General features: G+C 41.9%; 1 long non-coding RNA gene across 3 annotated transcripts in view; it reads left to right on the top strand.

The window, feature by feature from the left end:
- LOC141581090 (uncharacterized) overlaps positions 1 to 17,513 on the top strand; it is a 60,921-nt gene that overhangs the window by 6,633 nt on the left and 36,775 nt on the right. The gene's annotated exons all lie outside the window — the stretch shown is intronic.

Raw genomic sequence — 17,513 nt, 5'->3', positions numbered from 1 at the left:
TATCTTGGCTGTGGTTACAGGAACCATTCTGGCTCTGGGTTGGAAAGTGGGATTTTTTCAAGAGCTGCCTTTCCAAGAATGAAGGAGTGTGTGACCTTTCTTCTCTTATCCTGCCATGGCCATTTGGTTCTGTTTTATAAATGTGGGTATCTCTATCAGCCACAGGAAGCCCACGTCGTTTGGAGAGTCTGGGGTCTTATTTACAGATTTATTTCACATTGGTGATGCAATAATAAGAATCTAATACCCCACCCACACAACTGCACCTCCATTGGAGACCTTTCCAAGCCAAGCACAGCCCCAGGCTCTGGCACTTGATGACTATCAGTGAATTTGTGAACATGTTTTAAAACTACTACACCTTCAAATAGACCTCTCACGAAGGAAGCACTTTATGTGCTTTAACCTGCTGAATTCTTATAAAATTTTCCGGGGTAATTTCCCCCTAAATTCCTCTTTATAAATAAATAAGTCAAGACTTGGAGACATTGAGTATCCTGTCCAAAAAAAGTCAGAGAACTATTAGGTGCCAAAGGGGAGACCTGAACTCACCCTTAACATCTAATAATAGATGTTAACTCACCCTTAGTATCTACTATTAGAAGTGGTGCTTTCCAAGGTAACAGAAGTAATAATTATGTGGATGTGTGTGGGTGCATGCAAGCACACGCATGGAGGTTTACAGGTTTGGGAAATATTTTTATACGTCCCACTTTATGTGATCAGTTACTCCACACTCATACTGTTGTGGGACAGAGATGGGGAAAATGGAGGTTTGTGGAAGCTTTGGGTCATAGTAAAGACCAGTAAGATAAGTGAAAATAAAAGATGCCTTCCTGACTATGGTCCGTGTCCCCTGCCTGGGCCACACTCTGGGCCCACTGCTTTGGCTGTGTTGTGTGTACTTTTTAAAAAGCAGGCCCATTATCAGAGCAGATGCAGAAAACCCATGCAGGTGACAGTTGATTAACGTCACTGCAAGAGTCCACAAAGAATGATGAACCAGCCAAAATGAAGGAAATTCTCGTTAGCCTCCTATCAAATAATGGCAGGAAACAAAGATTTTTAAGGGTGAGCTGTGAAGAACACGCTGGGAGGTAGAGGAGAAAAGGAAGCCTGTGACACAGCTTCTGTTTGGCTTTATCGTCATTTCATGAGGAATCCTGACACTGTGCAGCTACATTTTGTTCAGGTTCATATTCATTCACTCCACTTGGATTCCATCAGTGGAGAATTTGTTGTTTGAAAAATAATGTGGCACTTGTTCTGGTTTGAATCTGCCTCTGATGAGTAGAAATTTTAAAAATCACTGCATCTAATGAATATTCAAGAGCTCATCTAAAGAGAGCTGGATATTGAATATACCTATCTCCTTTCCTCCCTCTCTCCTTTTCTCCCTCCTTCCTTCCCTCTCTTCCTTCTTTCCATCCTTGTGTTCCTTCCTTCCTTCCTTCCTTCCCTCTCTTCCTTCCTTCCTCCCTCCCTGCCTGCCTGCCTTCTCCTGTTTTGCTCTGGATACCGTGGTAAATAGTAGAGATCAAAGCTTCTGTAATGAGACGACTAAGACAGTAAGAACAAACAAAAAACATTGCGTTTTATATCTGAGGTCCATTTTTGAAATAAAATGTAAATGTCCAGGAGCTGCTTTTTTTTTTTTTTTTTTTTTTTTTTTTTATCATTCGGAAAGAGAATATCTTCATTTGAGCTCCATGGGAAAGAGTTACTTTCCCACCCTTTTCTATTACCTACCTTATTGAATAAGTATGTAGCAAGAAAGTTGGTGTTGCATTTTAACCACCAACCTTTTAATACTTTCACGTATTTAACAAACGATAATAGGTAACGTTTACAGTGAGATTACTATGTGCCAGGCTCTGGTCTAAAAGCAGTATAACTTCTGTTGACTTATTCATTACAACACTTCATTTTAAATATGGAGAGACCAGGCCACAGAGAGATTAAAGGACTTGCTCATGTATCCATTCACAGCCATCCAGGCTGTATCCATTTACTCATCCATCTATCCATGCACAAACATTTACATATACAGTCACAAAGCATTGCTTTGCAACAGGGATATGTTCTGAAATTGTGTCCTTTGGTGATTTTGTTGCTGTGCAGACATGGTAAAGTATATTTATACAAACCTCGATGTTATAGCCTATTACACCTATGGTGTATAGAGGATAGGATATAAGGCTACAAGGCATATATAGCCTATTGCTCCTGGGCTACAAACTTGCACAGCATGTTACTGTACCAAATACTGTAGGCAATTATGGCACAATGTTATTTGTATGTCTACACATATTTAAATACAAAGAGATATGCTAAAAACACAGGATGGTGATCTTTAAAAAAAAATAGAGACAGGGTCTCACTATGTTGCTTAGGCTGGTCTTGAACTCGTGGGCTCAAGTCATCCTCCCACCTCAGCCTCCCAAAGTGCTGGGGTTACAGGCATGAGCCACCATGCCCAGTCACCCTTGTATATGCAGTCTGTCATTGGCCAAAATGTCATGTAGTACATGACTACATACGTGTGTGTGTGTGTGTGTGTGTGTATGTGTTTGATATTTAATTCAAACCCAGTCATTTGTACATCAGAATCTTTTCTCTCAACCTCTACACTGTACTTCTGTTCACTGTTGAAGTTTTTTAACTTTTGTCCTGAAAACTGATTGAGGGCCATATCACAAAGCGAGAAGGGTCACATGAGGACTGCAAACATGGTCCATTGGTTGCTCTTCCTTCTTCTAGGAAAACAAGAATCATGGTGCGATGAGAGTTCTGAACTAGTTCTTACAATAGCTATGAGAACAGAAATGATGGAGGACCCTCTCTGCCTGATTTTAATCTCATTCTCCCCAGGACTTTCTAGAATAATAATTACTGTCACATATTTCCTCATATGCAAGCCAACTTGGAGAATCCTGGGTCAATCTGTAATCAAATGGGCCAAGCAGGTTCACCATCTCACCCCCAAGTCGCTTTGGGTATGAGGCTGCATTGTCCTTGAGCTGAAGCCGAATCATGAAGTGTTTGTCTTTAGATATAGGTGTAAATTCAATGGTATTTATTCAAGGCGCATTGCCTTGCCCTATAAATCATCTGCAGGGGAAACTAATTGCTTTTTAATTTAGTTAGACGGCATCGTCCCCAGCATTGTTTGCACAGTGCAGTGTAGGCAAAGTGACCTGTGGTTTTAATTAGCTGTGTGCATCCCCACAGGAACATTGGCACCCACATGGTGTCACTTCCCTCTTGTACATTCCTGGTTAAGGAAATGGTTTTAGCTCCATCTGCCCAGCAAGTAGATAAAGGTTTTGTGACTGAAAAGTAAGGGAGAACTTTAGGAATCATTTCTTTTTCCTTTTATTGAATATCATCAGTCTTCCCAGAGTGGGCAATGTGCACTGATTCTTCTCTTGGGTTGAATTTCATCATGTCTCTTAACACTGTTTGTGGGCTCCAAGCCTGTGGTGTGGATATGTGAAGCATTAATTTGCATCTAACTCATAAATAACTTGTGGCATTTTAGGGAAAGTTCTGTTGTTCTCCCCTGTGAACAACCTCACACTGCTAGTGAAACAAAGATTTTAGATCCTTAAGTTCTGTCGCCCCAGTGTGGACAGATGGAGAGATAGAAATCAAGTGTCCACCACTTACTTAACGGCTGTTCTCATTGTGAGATCCCAACCTCCTGGCCCCTCAACTTATTTCATAGAGTCCAAGCTGAGGCAAGAGCAGCATAAAGCTTTGCTGGGAGAAGAGGAGAACTGTGCCTCGCCCTGTTCACTGCTCCATGAACCCTTACATTTGAAGATCTAAGGATAGTTGGCTCCTGGGTACCCTGCTTGGAAGCAGCCTAGCAAGGTGCTAAGAATGTCCCTATACCACCTTAGTGCAGCAGAGTAGAGGTGATGGTATTGTTGTATGGGAGCACTAGGCCAATGTTTGACTTTCCTAGGGCTCCTGCTCCTTGGTCAGATGCAAACTATTCTCGTATGCCCAAGGGGACCAATCTCCTCTCTGTCGCAGGGCCTTTGCACGTGCTGTTTCTGCTGCTTCAAGGGCTCTCCCCCACATAATCTTCTCCTAGCTGACATTTATCTTTTCTGACCCCCCAGAACACATCCAGTGTTTTATAGTGAACAGGTCTGTGCAAACCTACCCGTAAAGGCCAAGAGAGCTGAGAAGCCAAAGGAAGAGGCTGATGAATCCAGCTTCCCACCAAGAAGCATTTAATAGGGACTTAGGAACAGAAGCCATGTCTCAGGTGGCTGCAAGATGTGATGGTGGATCCCTGCATGTTACCCCCAGATCCAAAGCTTGTATAGCATAAGGAATTTGCCTAAGGGCAGAATTTATGGTAAATATGTGTTTATAACAACATCAGCGTTGTTTTGACCTAAGAGCAGGATTCACAGTAAGTAGGTGGAAGTGGAAGGCTTAGAGGTATTCCTGGAATGAGTGTTAATCAAAAGTCAACATGGCGGATGGATGAGCATCCAAGATGGAGCTGCTTTTGCCTCCATACCAAGCGTTCCTGATGTCTGCTCCCATAGCCTCCTGGACTTCACTTATTATGACTGTAATTGAATGGTGAGTTGTTTAAATTTATTTAATGACTTTCACTTCAGCTAAAATGAAAAAAGCTTCATGTGAGAGGAACTGAATCAGGCTTATTCACCACTGAATTACCAGCATCTGGGTGTTCAATTAATGCTTGCTAATTAAATGAATTTCTAAACTCAGTAGTTTATCTTTCAGTGGAACATTTTTTAAAACTTCTCCTTTGTGTTAAAGGTCTTTGTGGAAAAAAAATTACAAAAGTATAGCAGCAATCTACTGCACATACTGGCATTCTGAATGGATATAATTGCAGTGTCAGACAATCATACCGATCACTTCTACGTTTAGAGCGCTTAGTAGGCATTTTTGGGTAATAAAAGATGTATGCGACAGGGACCTTGCCCTAAAAAATACTTAGCTAATTTTAAAGACACATCAATGCACATAACACAGTTAGTTAATGATACAAGTAAAATCTATAATGATCAAAACTATGGATAACTCACACCCATTAGGATGGCTACTATCAAAACAAACAAACAAAACCCAGAAAATAACAAGTATTGATGAGGATATGGAGCAATTAGGACTCTTGTGCACTGAGTTAGATCTTCTTAAGGTTCATACATTGCAAGTTGTTGATACATTTTGTATCCCTTTAGTATAAAAGACCTCCATCTCATTATTTTTCCTTACAATTTCTTTGTTAAGAAAACCAGTGGTTCATCCTGTATAGATCACAGCCAATAGAAACACACAGTTTTTGGCGTTCATATTGCCATGACATTGTGTAGCTTGTCCCTCTGTTCCTGTATTTCTAAATCAACCCGGTGACCTGCTCCTGAGCCTAAGAGTGCTCACTGCCTCTCCCCTGTGTGTCAAGATACAAGTGAGGCTAATGAGTTTAATCATCCTCAAGTAGCAGCCTCTCCTTCTCTTATCATCGTTAGCATAAAACTGAAAGTGTATCAGGCTCACTTCCTACTTGCCACACACTGGGCTGAGCACATACACGTATTATCTCAGGCAGCATTTCACAACTGTCTTATGAAATATCATAGTACAAATTTAAGATTCATTTTAGCTGCCAAGCAGCTAAACCCTTTCCCATGTTTGGGGAATTGCCCACCTTATGAATAAGAGGCAGAATTTGTCTCTTTCTGCGCCAGGTAGCACATTTCCAGCCAGAGCAGAGATAAAAAGAGCCAAGTTCCTAGTCATTGTTTGAGCCACCAAATTACACTCACCCAAAGCCAGCCCTGCCTCGGGGCATATGAAATTATAAAGTCTTGGTTTCCTTAGAGTCCTTGGCAATCAGGAAAAAAAGTCTAACTGATAGGATAGAAAGATACTTATGAAATAATGTGGAGTACACAAAACAGCATAGGATATTACATGTGCAATGTAATTACAAGTGTATAAAAATACAATTAAATTTTAAACAGCTGCATAGAAATAATTGGAAAAAAGTAACCAGAAATAGTAATGGTCATGTGGGTGAATTGTGGGAAAATGAGTACTTCATCCTTGTATTTTTCTGTATGTAGTGTCTTCCAAATTATAAATAATGCTTTTGAAAATATGCACATATACATCCCCACTCCCATACACACGCACAAACACATTATATGTGGGATTCAGGCATGGCCAGGAATAAAGACACTAATGCCCTACATGTGTGTTGTATCAGGTAAGGACATCTTCTGGCCTGTTCTAATGCATAACTTGATTTGATTTCATGTCCCTACATGACTACCGAGTGCTTTGCTGAAATTCAAATGTATGGGGGCATCTTTAGATCCATTACCACTGTGGCTCAGTAACTCCCTGAAGATGGCTATTACTAAAAAAAAGGCAAAGCTATAACTATTTAAATGGGCTTTGTGCACTGAATTGCGAAAGCAGCTGAAAGTCTGCATGTGGCACAGGAGATGCTGGATGAGCTGAGAGGAGACCTTCTCTCATGCACAGATGTATATGCACAGACTGCATCTCTTTTAAAACTCTGCTTCAGGTGAATCGAAGAGAGGAAAAGCTTCACTACAAATACAGTTGACTAAAGTTCTGAAAAAAGCAAGAGAGCAAGTCATGCAGTCATCTGAGGGAACAGTGTTCCCAGCACAAGGAATAGCAAATGCAAGGTCTTTGAGGTATATTTAAGGAATGGGAAAGAGGCTAGTATAGCTGGATCAGAGTGAGCTAAAGGGAGGCTAGTAGAAGACGATTATAAAATATTGTGTAGTTTAAAAACATGTTTACCTTTAACAATTAAAATTTATTTTATTTAATTAATTTATTTTTTGAAATAGAGTCTTGCTCTGTTGTCCAGGCTGGAGTGCAGTGGCACAATCTCAGCTCACTGCAATCTCTGTCTCCCAGGTTCAAGCAGTTCTTCTGCCTCAGCCTCCTGAGTAGCTGAGATTATAGCTACCTGCCTCCATGCTCAGCTGATTTTTGTATTTTCAGTTGAAATGGAGTTTCACCATGTTGGGCAGCCTGCTCTTAAACTCCTGACCTCAGGTGATTCACCCAACTAGGCCTCCCAAAGTGCTGGGATCACAGGTGTGAGCCACCACGCATGGCCACAAATTAAAATTTAAAACAGAAATGCAATCCCATATAACTATGCTTTTCACAAGATGATTACAACAATCATTCAAATTTAATTTATAGCTTACTTTGAGTTCATTCATTAAGGTTCTCTTGAGAAATAGAACTGATAGGTTGGAGAGAGAGACAGAGACAGAGACAGAAACATTTGCTTTAAGAAATTGGCTCACACAAAATCTGCTGAGTAGGCCATTAGGCTAGATAATTCCTTCTTGAATGAGAAGATAATTCTTTGTTCTATTCAGCCTTTCAACTGATTGAATGAGGCCCACCTGCATTAAGAAGGGCACTCTGTTTTACTCAAAGTCCACTAATTTCAATGTTAATCTCATCCAAAAAAACACCCACACAGAAACATTCAGGGAAACGTTTGGCAAAGTATCTGAGCACCTTGGCCCAGCCAAGTTGACACATACAATTAACCATCATCATGGGTGATGTGATCTGGTGACGATTTAAAACAGCTTGTTCTGAGTTAAAGTTGTATGATATCTGTCTTCATCTTCAGTTCCTGTCAATGCATTGCTGTGATTATGTCAGGAGATCATTTGAGGTCAGAGCCAGGTGGCCTTCCTGTGCTCTTGTGTAAAGGGCCCTTTACTCACTCACGTCCATGGACAGACACTCTCACTCACTCTCACTCACTGTCACTAAGGGGCCTGCCCAGGCGAAGGAGCTTAGCCAGTGCTCTGCCTCTGTGTCCTTGGAAAACCTCTCACTACCACATGGGTTACTTCTCTAACTCCTTCAAGTCTATTTCCTCTTTTAAGAAATTCTCTCTATTTAAAGATAACTCCATTAATAGTCTTGCCTTCTGTGCTGGAAATAGTTTGATCAGAGAAACTGAGCTTCTATGGGTGAGAGAATCAGGTATTCATCATAACCTTACACAGTTTTGAGAGCTGGTGGGGCCAGCTTGCCTCTTGTGTCCAGCGTGGAGCCTACTGTCCCTAAAGGTCCATCAGAATGCATTTAGTAAGGGAAGCTGGTAGAGACAATGGGACAAAGACAGACTGGAGCTGTTTCATACTATCTCCTGCCTCAGTGATGTGGGTGGTCTTTGGGAGATGCTGGCACCTTTGCCTCAAAGCTGCACACGGAAGCCCAGGGCCTGGAGTTGCTGAAAGAAGAGCCGAGATTCCAGGTGTCCCCACAGGAATGAAAGGGCTGTTTGGTTGATCAGTGAAGACATGCAGAGCTGCCCCAGGCCCCTGGGAGTGAACTGGCTCTCCAAGGACAAAACACGCGACTGCTCTTCTACTGCTGCCTTTAAGTCCTGCACAAGATGCTTTCTGTGGCCAAAGCTAACCCAGAAGTACAGAGGGAAGGAATTCTGGAAAATGTAACCCCGCCTTCACTGGGTTGAGACAGTCTGAAGTCATCATAGCCTGCCCAGTGTCTAGGTGGCTTCCACATACACTGCACTTAACCAAACTGGACCTCCAAGTATGACAATGAGATCATTCATCTGCCCAGAATGATGCAGCAATTTCTTGTACAAAGGAAACAAACATGCTAACCTTCTCCCTAAAAAGGATAAAAAGTCCTCTTATCCATTTTTGGGTGATCATTCTTTTCCACCTGAGTTAAACTTCCCATCTGGTATTCTGTAACCTAAGTGTTGAGATAAGGGTTAGTCACTATTGACACATATTATGTTAGATAGTAGGGGAATGGACGAAAGGAAGAAAATCATGATTAATGTATACATATTAAAACCAGGGAGTGGCCGGGTGTGGTGGCTCACATCTGGAATTCCAGCCCTTTGGGAGGCTGAGGCAGGCAGATCATGAGGTCAGGAGATCAAGACCATCCTGACCAACATGGTGAAATCCCATCTCTATTTAAAATACAAAAATTAGCTTGGTGTGGTGGTGTTCGCCTATAATCCCAGCTACTTGGGAGGCTGAGGCAGGATAATTGCTTGAACCCTGGAGGCAGAGATTGCAGTAAGCTGAGATCATGCCACTGACTGCACTCCAGCCTGGCAATAGAGCAAGACTCCAACTCAAAAACAAAACAAAAACTCATGGAATAATACTGAAACCGTGTTCTTCATTTCTGCAGTTGTTCACATGGCCATAGTTGATATTTACAACTGCCTTCTACTACCCATTTCAAATTCCTTTTTCCCTCAGCAAATACTTCTGCTGGGGTTGTGATTACTTGCTTGGAAAAGTGGTCCAGACCTTCATGTGTTTCATCTGGTAAGGTTCTGATCATCCGCAGTCCTGCTGGAATGGGTTGCTGCAGTTTTCCATCCACTGTTCAGGGCACTTAGGTACTGAGAGAAGCCTCAGGGATTTGCCTTCATTCCAGACATACTTCTCATCTTCCATTGTGTAGTGACAGCCCAGTCTTCCCTCCATAGTCAGCATTCATCCCCCAGGAAGTACAGCAGCTCTCCTCCTTACTATTAATTCATTGGCAGGGCGAGCCCAAAGTGGCCAGCTGACTTTCTTAGCTTCCATTTTAATAGAACCACTGACGGACCATCTCATGGAAACCTTTATCCCCTGGGAACAAAGTGTCCTGACCAGCAGAGACTAAATTCATAGGGATGAAAGAAAAAATATTTTACTAGGAATAAGAGTGAGAAATGTCACTCCCATTCCCACCCTTGACTTCCAGACTCATGAATTCTAGCTATGGGAAAAATAAATCTTTATTACACACTGGGTGCCATCCTACTGAGTTTCCAAAAGGCATTTCTTTTTTTTGTGAAGCCAAATATTTCAAACACAGTAAGATGAGTGGATTCCAGTGCAGGAATCTATTTGCCTCATTTCATGTCCTGAAAAGTGAATCCTATAGTCAGAAGCAATGCTGTGCTAAATAGCAGAATGGTGGTGAATAAACCTTTCTATAATTCCAAAAACACTTTAATGGACGGTGTTTTGGGTCCCATCCAGAACTGGCCATTTTTTAGACTAGATAATAAATGGGTTAGAGTAGCAAGTGCAGATGAGGTAGGTATTGTCTCTTCCTTAGTAGTAAGAGAGGCCAGATGCAGCCACTTGTTCTTCATCTGAGAAGGGATTTTCTTGACAAAGTGAAACAACTGTTCTCCTAGAAATTTATTCAGGGTGGTTGTTATACCCCCTGGATTGTTGTGGGATTGATTTCCCATCTTTTATGTCATATTGAGGTATCTAGAGTAATATCTGTCAAGGAGTCTGAAGCTTCTGAGATTTTACCCTACTTGTAAGCTAACAATTTACTTGCCACAGTTTCATAGAGGTCAGTAGAAGACATGAGACTTCTGAATCAAAGACAAAGGACTTTATTCCTCATAGTAATAATGGTAACCAGAATGTCAGCATTTCTTGCACCAGTTCCCCAGCCCTGTTTCCTACAGGGCAACACAAAGAGGGTCATGTGACACATGTACACACATTGGATTCCATTACAGGAACAGAATCCTGAGCTTTGGGAACCCGAGTCTTTTATAATGGGCAGTAAGCATAAATGTCCTTTCCCCCAGAAGTAGATAATTATTATTATACTGCACAGTAAGCATGGCTAACTTTTGCTTTAGAGGAAGACACTGTGTCTATCTTCCAAGGCTAGTCACTATACAAACTTACTGGAAAAGATAGTTTAGAACAAAGGCTGTCAGTTCTTCTACTTGCAAGACCGGCAGAAATAGGAAAAAAAGTTCTCTCCCAGCAGTTGTTGCTTTCTGTTCACCAGGGAAAAATCACCATGATATTACCAATGCGATGGGCCAGCTTGATGTTCTGTGGATGGAAAGACGATAAAGTTCCACGAGGACTAAAATATGACACAGGACTAGAGAGTGGATATAGCTCTGAGATAGGATAGTGAAGCTATGTTTCTGACCCTACTAGTTCAAAGAAAATGGCTTCATACGGTCCTTGATAACAGGTGTAGAGAAAACAGCATTTGTCAGATCAATGGCCGTGAACACTTGCTAAGGAAGTAATGATTTGATATGGCAATAAAACTACATTTCTAATAGTAAGTGCACTTGGAGTCACAGGATGACAAGGTTTGCAATAATCACTGTCATTCTCCCAGATTCATCTGTTTTCTGTACAGGCCAAATAGGTGAGCGGAATAGAACATGGTAGGAATCACTATCTCGCATCTTTCAAGTCCTTGATTAGGTTGCGTGAATCTTAAAAATTCCTCCATGAATGTAGGTTTGCTTTTTGTTTACTACTTGCTAAATAGAGGCAGCTTTAGTGACTGTCTTTTGGTCGTTCTGACCATAGTATCTCCACTTCACAGGTCGGGGAACCCATGTCGGGGTGTTGCCAGTTGCAGAGTATGTATATCCCAATTTTGCAGTCTGAACTGGGGAAATCACTAAAGGGTGGGTCTGACCAAATCTATGATGAAATGGGCTTACATAAAAACGTAATTGATCACCTGACCTTCACAAGCCCCTCTTCTTACAAGTGGTGTTTTAGGTCCAGAAATTAATTTCCATTTAGAGCCTGTGTTCAGTAACTCCTTAAAAGTTTTATTATTGGCCGGGCGCGGTGGCTCAAGCCTGTAATCCCAGCACTTTGGGAGGCTGAGGCGGGTGGATCACGAGGTCGAGAGATTGAGACCATCCTGGTCAACATGGTGAAACCCCGTCTCTACTAAAAAAAAATGCAAAAAATTAGCTGGGCATGGTGGCATGTGCCTGTAATCCCAGCTACTCAGGAGGCTGAGGCAGGAGAATTGCCTGAGCCCAGGAGGCGGAGGTTGCAGTGAGCCGAGATCGTGCCATTGCACTCCAGCCTGGAGTAACAAGAGCGAAACTCTGTCTCAAAAAAAACAAAAAAACAAAAAAAAAGTTTTATTATTTACCCTTCTTCAATGCATAGTCACTCTTGTAAATGACCCTAGGTTCTTTTGGAGGAGGCTAGAAGAGAGACTTAGTGTAAACTTCTGCCATGAAGCAGAACTTCCTCCAGAGGACTTGGCCTCTCTTTCATTCAAAGAGCTCTGTTTGGCCTCGGTATAGGGGTAAGGTAAGAGAGGGACTCTTACAACAACTTAAGGAGATGATTACTGTTGGGTCATGCAAGTGCATGACCCTGCCTGCGGGCACCTGCATGACCCTGGGAGTGGATACCTTCTGAAATTTTGCACCCCATGTGCCTTCTTGACTCACTCTAATCTAGTCCATGTTCTGAACTAACTCGAGTCTGACAGTTGGATGAGAGGCTCCAACAATCTATTGTGGTGACCAAATTTAGGCATCTGTTCCCCAGATGTAAAGCTTTCTTGCCTATACAAATGAAGACTTCAGTAAGCTGCTCAACTACTTCAGTTCTAAGAACACTACAATCAACACCAAATACACTGCAGATCAGACTACTCTGGTCGCTGCTTGGGCTCTGCTCCCCGTCACCACCCATCCTCATCTGAGATTCAGAGCTTCATCTTGACTCCCTGATCCAGCAGACTCCCATCATCCTCAGTGAATCCAGGAAATCCAGTTCAATCACAACAGTTCCCACTGTCATTCTGGCCTAAAGAACATTTCACCACCACCTCCTCTGTGTCTAACCGTCAAGGGCCAAGAAACAGTCATTTAGCAAGTCCATACTGGCATAGTCCAGTAAAGACAGACTCGGGGTCTACAGATCATTGCATTTTGTGTAAGTGGAATGATTTCTCTGTCACTTAGAGAACAAGTCAAGTTTACAGCTCAGCAGTGTAGCCGTACAGACATTTGACACAAAGAGCACTGTCTCATTTACAATGGATGACTGCTGTGTGTGGGTGGTCTGCCTGCCGCCTGCGACTGTCACTCTGCTTTGCAGAGGGTCGCCCTTTGCGTGTAATCCATGCCTGGCTGGGTTAGGGAACACCTTATGTGCCTATGATGACACCCTTTGTCCCAGGGACTAGTTGGCAGGACAGTAAATTACTACCAAGCCATAGTTGGTTCAGAGCCAGGACTAGTCTTGGGTACACCTTGGGGAGCCTATTTGTGTAACCCTGCTAGAAAAACTAAAGAAAACAAAAGTAGGAAGAAGGGACACAGGGTTTAGAAATAAAGAAATAGACGTTGCAGAGGGTTTAGAAATAAAGAGCTCTATGAGTTTATTTCAAATTACTTTTTAGAACCACTTTTACACCAAGGAACATGGCAGAAACTTGCACCTTTGCTCTAAATCTCAGTTCTTTTTGGGCGAGGTAAACATTCTCAAGTTTCCTTTCCACATTATAAAGGCTAACTTAGTTCTCTGTGCCAGAAGGTTTGAATTGTTCCAGTGGTCTCTGGGTTCAAGAGTATCTAGGCATCTATATAGGTTTAGACGGTTATAAATTCCTTTTAAGCTCGTGAACTTTAAGCCTAGTGCCCTCTTTAGAAACTGAAACACTTTACTAAACTCCTTCATAATTTCCTCCTGTAATTAAAAAACAATTCATAATTAATGCTTTTCTAGCTTCATTTAGAACATGTTTTGTTAAATTGCAAACTTCGAACATGTGCATTTTGCCTATCTACCAGGTTTTACATATAAGCGGTAGTTTAATTATACTAACAAAGACACTATTATAAGTTAGAAAGAAAATTAATCTTTCCTTTCTTCCTATTTCTTTGAGAGAGGCTATTTTCCTTTTTCCTGTTGCCCTTAATTCATTTTCTTTTAAGCTCTTTGAGTTGTTTTCATAATAACTCTAAGCTTTGAGATTTGGGGAGAAGTTTTAGACAAGCAACTTTTACAATACCTGTTTCTTTTTAGCTTATTATGGTTTCTATTTTGGAAGCAGATGCTTCTAATATTACTTGGGAAAATGCATTTATTATGTGTCAGGCTGTTTGCTTAATGCTTTACAGGCTTATTTCATTTGATCCACATAGCAATGCTACTGAGATAGACACTTTTAAAATAAAGGATACCTACCCTTCAAGTAGTTTTGACAAATGTATATGAAGACAGCATTTTTATCACTCAGGAACGTTTCCTTGTACCCCTTTTTAGACAGTCCCCCATCCATACACACCCCAAACAGCTCCTGTTCTGATTTTTATCAAAATGGTTTCATTTTGCCTGTTCTAGAATGTTATGTGGTGTATATTTGTATGTATGTTTGTTTGTTTCCATTTACAACAACTTTTGTATTAGTCTGTTGTTTTTGTGTGAGTTACACCCTGGAGAGCCCATCTAAATGCCAAAGGCTTCTACAAAAGGGTGAAGTCTCCTGTTTGTTAATTCCTCACTGAATTGGTGGTCCAGAAATTGCTATAAAGGTTCAGTCAGAAAATGAAGGACAGACGGCCTGGACCTGTTAAACTGACATAAGTCGACCAGGCGCAGAGGCTCACACCTATAATCCCAGCACTTTGGGAGGCTGAGGTGGGTGGATCACTTGAGGTCAGGGGATTGAGACCAGCCTGGCTAACATGGTGAAACTCTGTCTCTACTAAAAATACAAAGATTAGCCAGGCATGTTGGTGTACACCTGTAATACCAGCTACTGGGGAGGCTGAGGCAGGAAAATAACCTCCCAGGAGGCAGAGGTTACAGTGAGCCAAGTTTGTGCCACTGCACTCCAGCCTGAGCGACAGAGCAAGACTCTGCCTCAATAATAATAACAAACTGATATAAGTCACTGAAAAGGGTGGCTTTTTATGTTAAAAAAAAAAATTAAATATTTTCTTCCTTCTTTTTATGTGTAATGCAGATATCTGGATTCCCAGGGACTTTTATTAAATATTATGTATCTAATTAAATCACATATAACATGAAATTACAAATGCAATAAAAATTATAGGAATTTCCAAACACCACACTTTCAGCGTACTCCCTCTTGACATAGGATAGATTCTGTCCATTTTGATTTGGCCACCTGTTTTTGATGGTTCACACCGAAGCCAGTGCTCTGCACTTTCACGTTAACACCAGTGAATGTTTTGGAGCTACGTGGTGAACGCTGCTGGGATGAAGTGCTGGATATTGCAGGGACACTTGGTACAGTGTCTTCCTTGTCAAGCTTGATTCCATTTGCCTAAAGGCACAATTACAGTGCTGCTAGATGACAGAGAAGCTATGTGCTGTTAGAAGACTCTTCTGCCACCCCATTTCTCAAACTGGATACCTTTATCTTTAAGGGAACACACAGGAAAGAACAGCTAAAAAATCTAGCACTTATTGTATGCCAGGTTCTGCCCAATACGCTGCAACGTGTATAAACTCCCATGTCCTCATGTGAGGAGGTGAATGCTGTTATGACCTCCTTGTACACCCAAGGGGAGAGGCCACTGTCAATCTGCCTCTGGTTTTGAGTGATTGATCCTGGCCTCTCCCCTTGTATTTCTGCATAGCAAAGGGAGCTCTTGGTTTTGACACACTGCCTAGTCTGGCTGTATATTAGGACTCAGGATAAGAGCTATTTGTAGTGGCACTCTAATACCTTGACCTTCAATGTCCCACAGTAAATTCCTGTTTAAGTTTCAAGCAAAGAGTTTGGTTTAAAAAAATCATTTAAAGAATTTATGCTGTGCATTAGCTTAGTTCAGCTTGGATGGTACGTTCATTGTGCCCTTATCACGTTTCCCCTCTCCTGTCACAAACTTTTGCTGATTGTTCACCTTCTACTCTTGGTTCCTGTTTGAACTCTGTGAGCCTTGGCACCTCCATGTATCTCGAGTTTCATCACCTGTAAAATGAGAAAACCTTTGCTCCCCTCTGAGTCTGCTAAGGCTTCACTGGGATGCAGTCATTTCTTTAAAATGCTGAGAGAGATGAATGTACCCAGTGAGTGTTAAATGGCAAGTCACCCTGAGCTTGCAATGAAGCACTTAAGACTCTCTGGTGCCCTCATGAGAGCCAAAACTCTTGACATTCTTATATGGCCTTCAGCAACTGACCCCTGCTCTTCTCTCTGGCCTCATTTTCGGCTCCGTCCTCTGAAACAGCATTTGGTCTTTTACAATAGGACCTCCAAGCCTCCAGGGGTTTCATATGCAAGCCCATGTGGTTGGACGCCCTCTGCTCTGTCTCCCTTGCCTGACCACTTTCTGCTCTGCTTACTCAGGTTCAGCTTTGACATTGCCTCTTGGGATACTAATATGGTTTGGCTGTGTCCTCACCCAAATCTCATCTTGAATTCCCACGTGTTGTGGGAGGGACCTAGTGGGAGGTAATTGAATCATGGGGGCAAGTCTGTTGCCCCTGCTGTTCTCATGACTAAGTCTCATGAGAGTTGATGGTTTTAAAAAGAGGAGTTCTCCTGCACAAGCTCTCTGTCTTTGCCTACTGCCATCCATGTAAGACGTGACTTGCTCCTCCTTGCCTGCTGCCATGATTATGAGTCTTCCCCAGCCACATGAAACTGTAAGTCCAATTAAACCTCTTTCTTGTATAAATTGTCCTATCTCTGGCATGTCTGTATCATCCCTTCCTTATACCCCAGATCAGGAACCAGAGCCCCCTCCCATGTCCTTCCTTTAACACTGCACATCACAGGCAGTATCGTCATCACCTCTTTGCTTACCTGTATCCCTTCACTTCACTATGCATTCCAAGGTTTTTATTATTGAATCTCCAGTGCCTAGTAAAGTGCTTGACACATAACTAGCTGGTCAAGAAGCAGAAGACCTCCTGGGGGGATTATAGTTTTAAATCCACTCTCTTATCACCTAGGAGCTAGATACAACATAACCGTATTAGAAACTAAAGCATGAAGGTTGCTTTAATAAAAAAAAAAAAATGAGTGAATGTAAGTTTGGGAAAGGGTAGGCTCTTGCTGGTTCTCACAAGAGAGAAAAAGGCAAGAACTCCACAAATGTCCATTTTTGTGAACCTGGAAAATTATTTGGAAGCGGGAGAGGAGGGTCAAGCCTGCAGCCAAGAGAACCTGAATCATAACCTTGACGAGATTTAAACCTGAGAATCATGTGGCTCTTTTTCTGAGTGACAAGGACCAGTGAGTGGAGATCCACTGTCTGGGCATTGCTGTGGGCAGTAGATTATTAGTTAGAAAATCCATGCAATCACGTATGTGAATGTGAAAAATTGTGGGTCTTTCTGCCACTTAAGAATGAGACCATCCCATCATTAATCATATGTGTTCATTTGCACTGGATCCCATCACAAAGGAATTAATGTCTGTGGCAGTCAGGTGGCTCTTAACTCCTTAATAAGAATAATAAAGCTTTACTTTTTCACAAACAAGGAGGTGACCCAGAAACTAATACCATCTAGTAAAATCCAAACCAACTGCTTCCCACTAGACAAGCTTTTCTTCTCCAGGAAAGCTTTACCTGGCCCGACCAAACTCTTTCTCCCTGGACCCGTAACAAATACAGACTGTTCATTTAGTGAATCACTACCTCTTGTATTCTCTTCTTG

Source organism: Saimiri boliviensis, chromosome 14 (genome assembly GCF_048565385.1).
Source record: "Saimiri boliviensis isolate mSaiBol1 chromosome 14, mSaiBol1.pri, whole genome shotgun sequence".
NCBI lineage: Eukaryota > Metazoa > Chordata > Mammalia > Primates > Cebidae > Saimiri > Saimiri boliviensis.
This window is presented reverse-complemented; position numbering and strand designations above follow the sequence as displayed.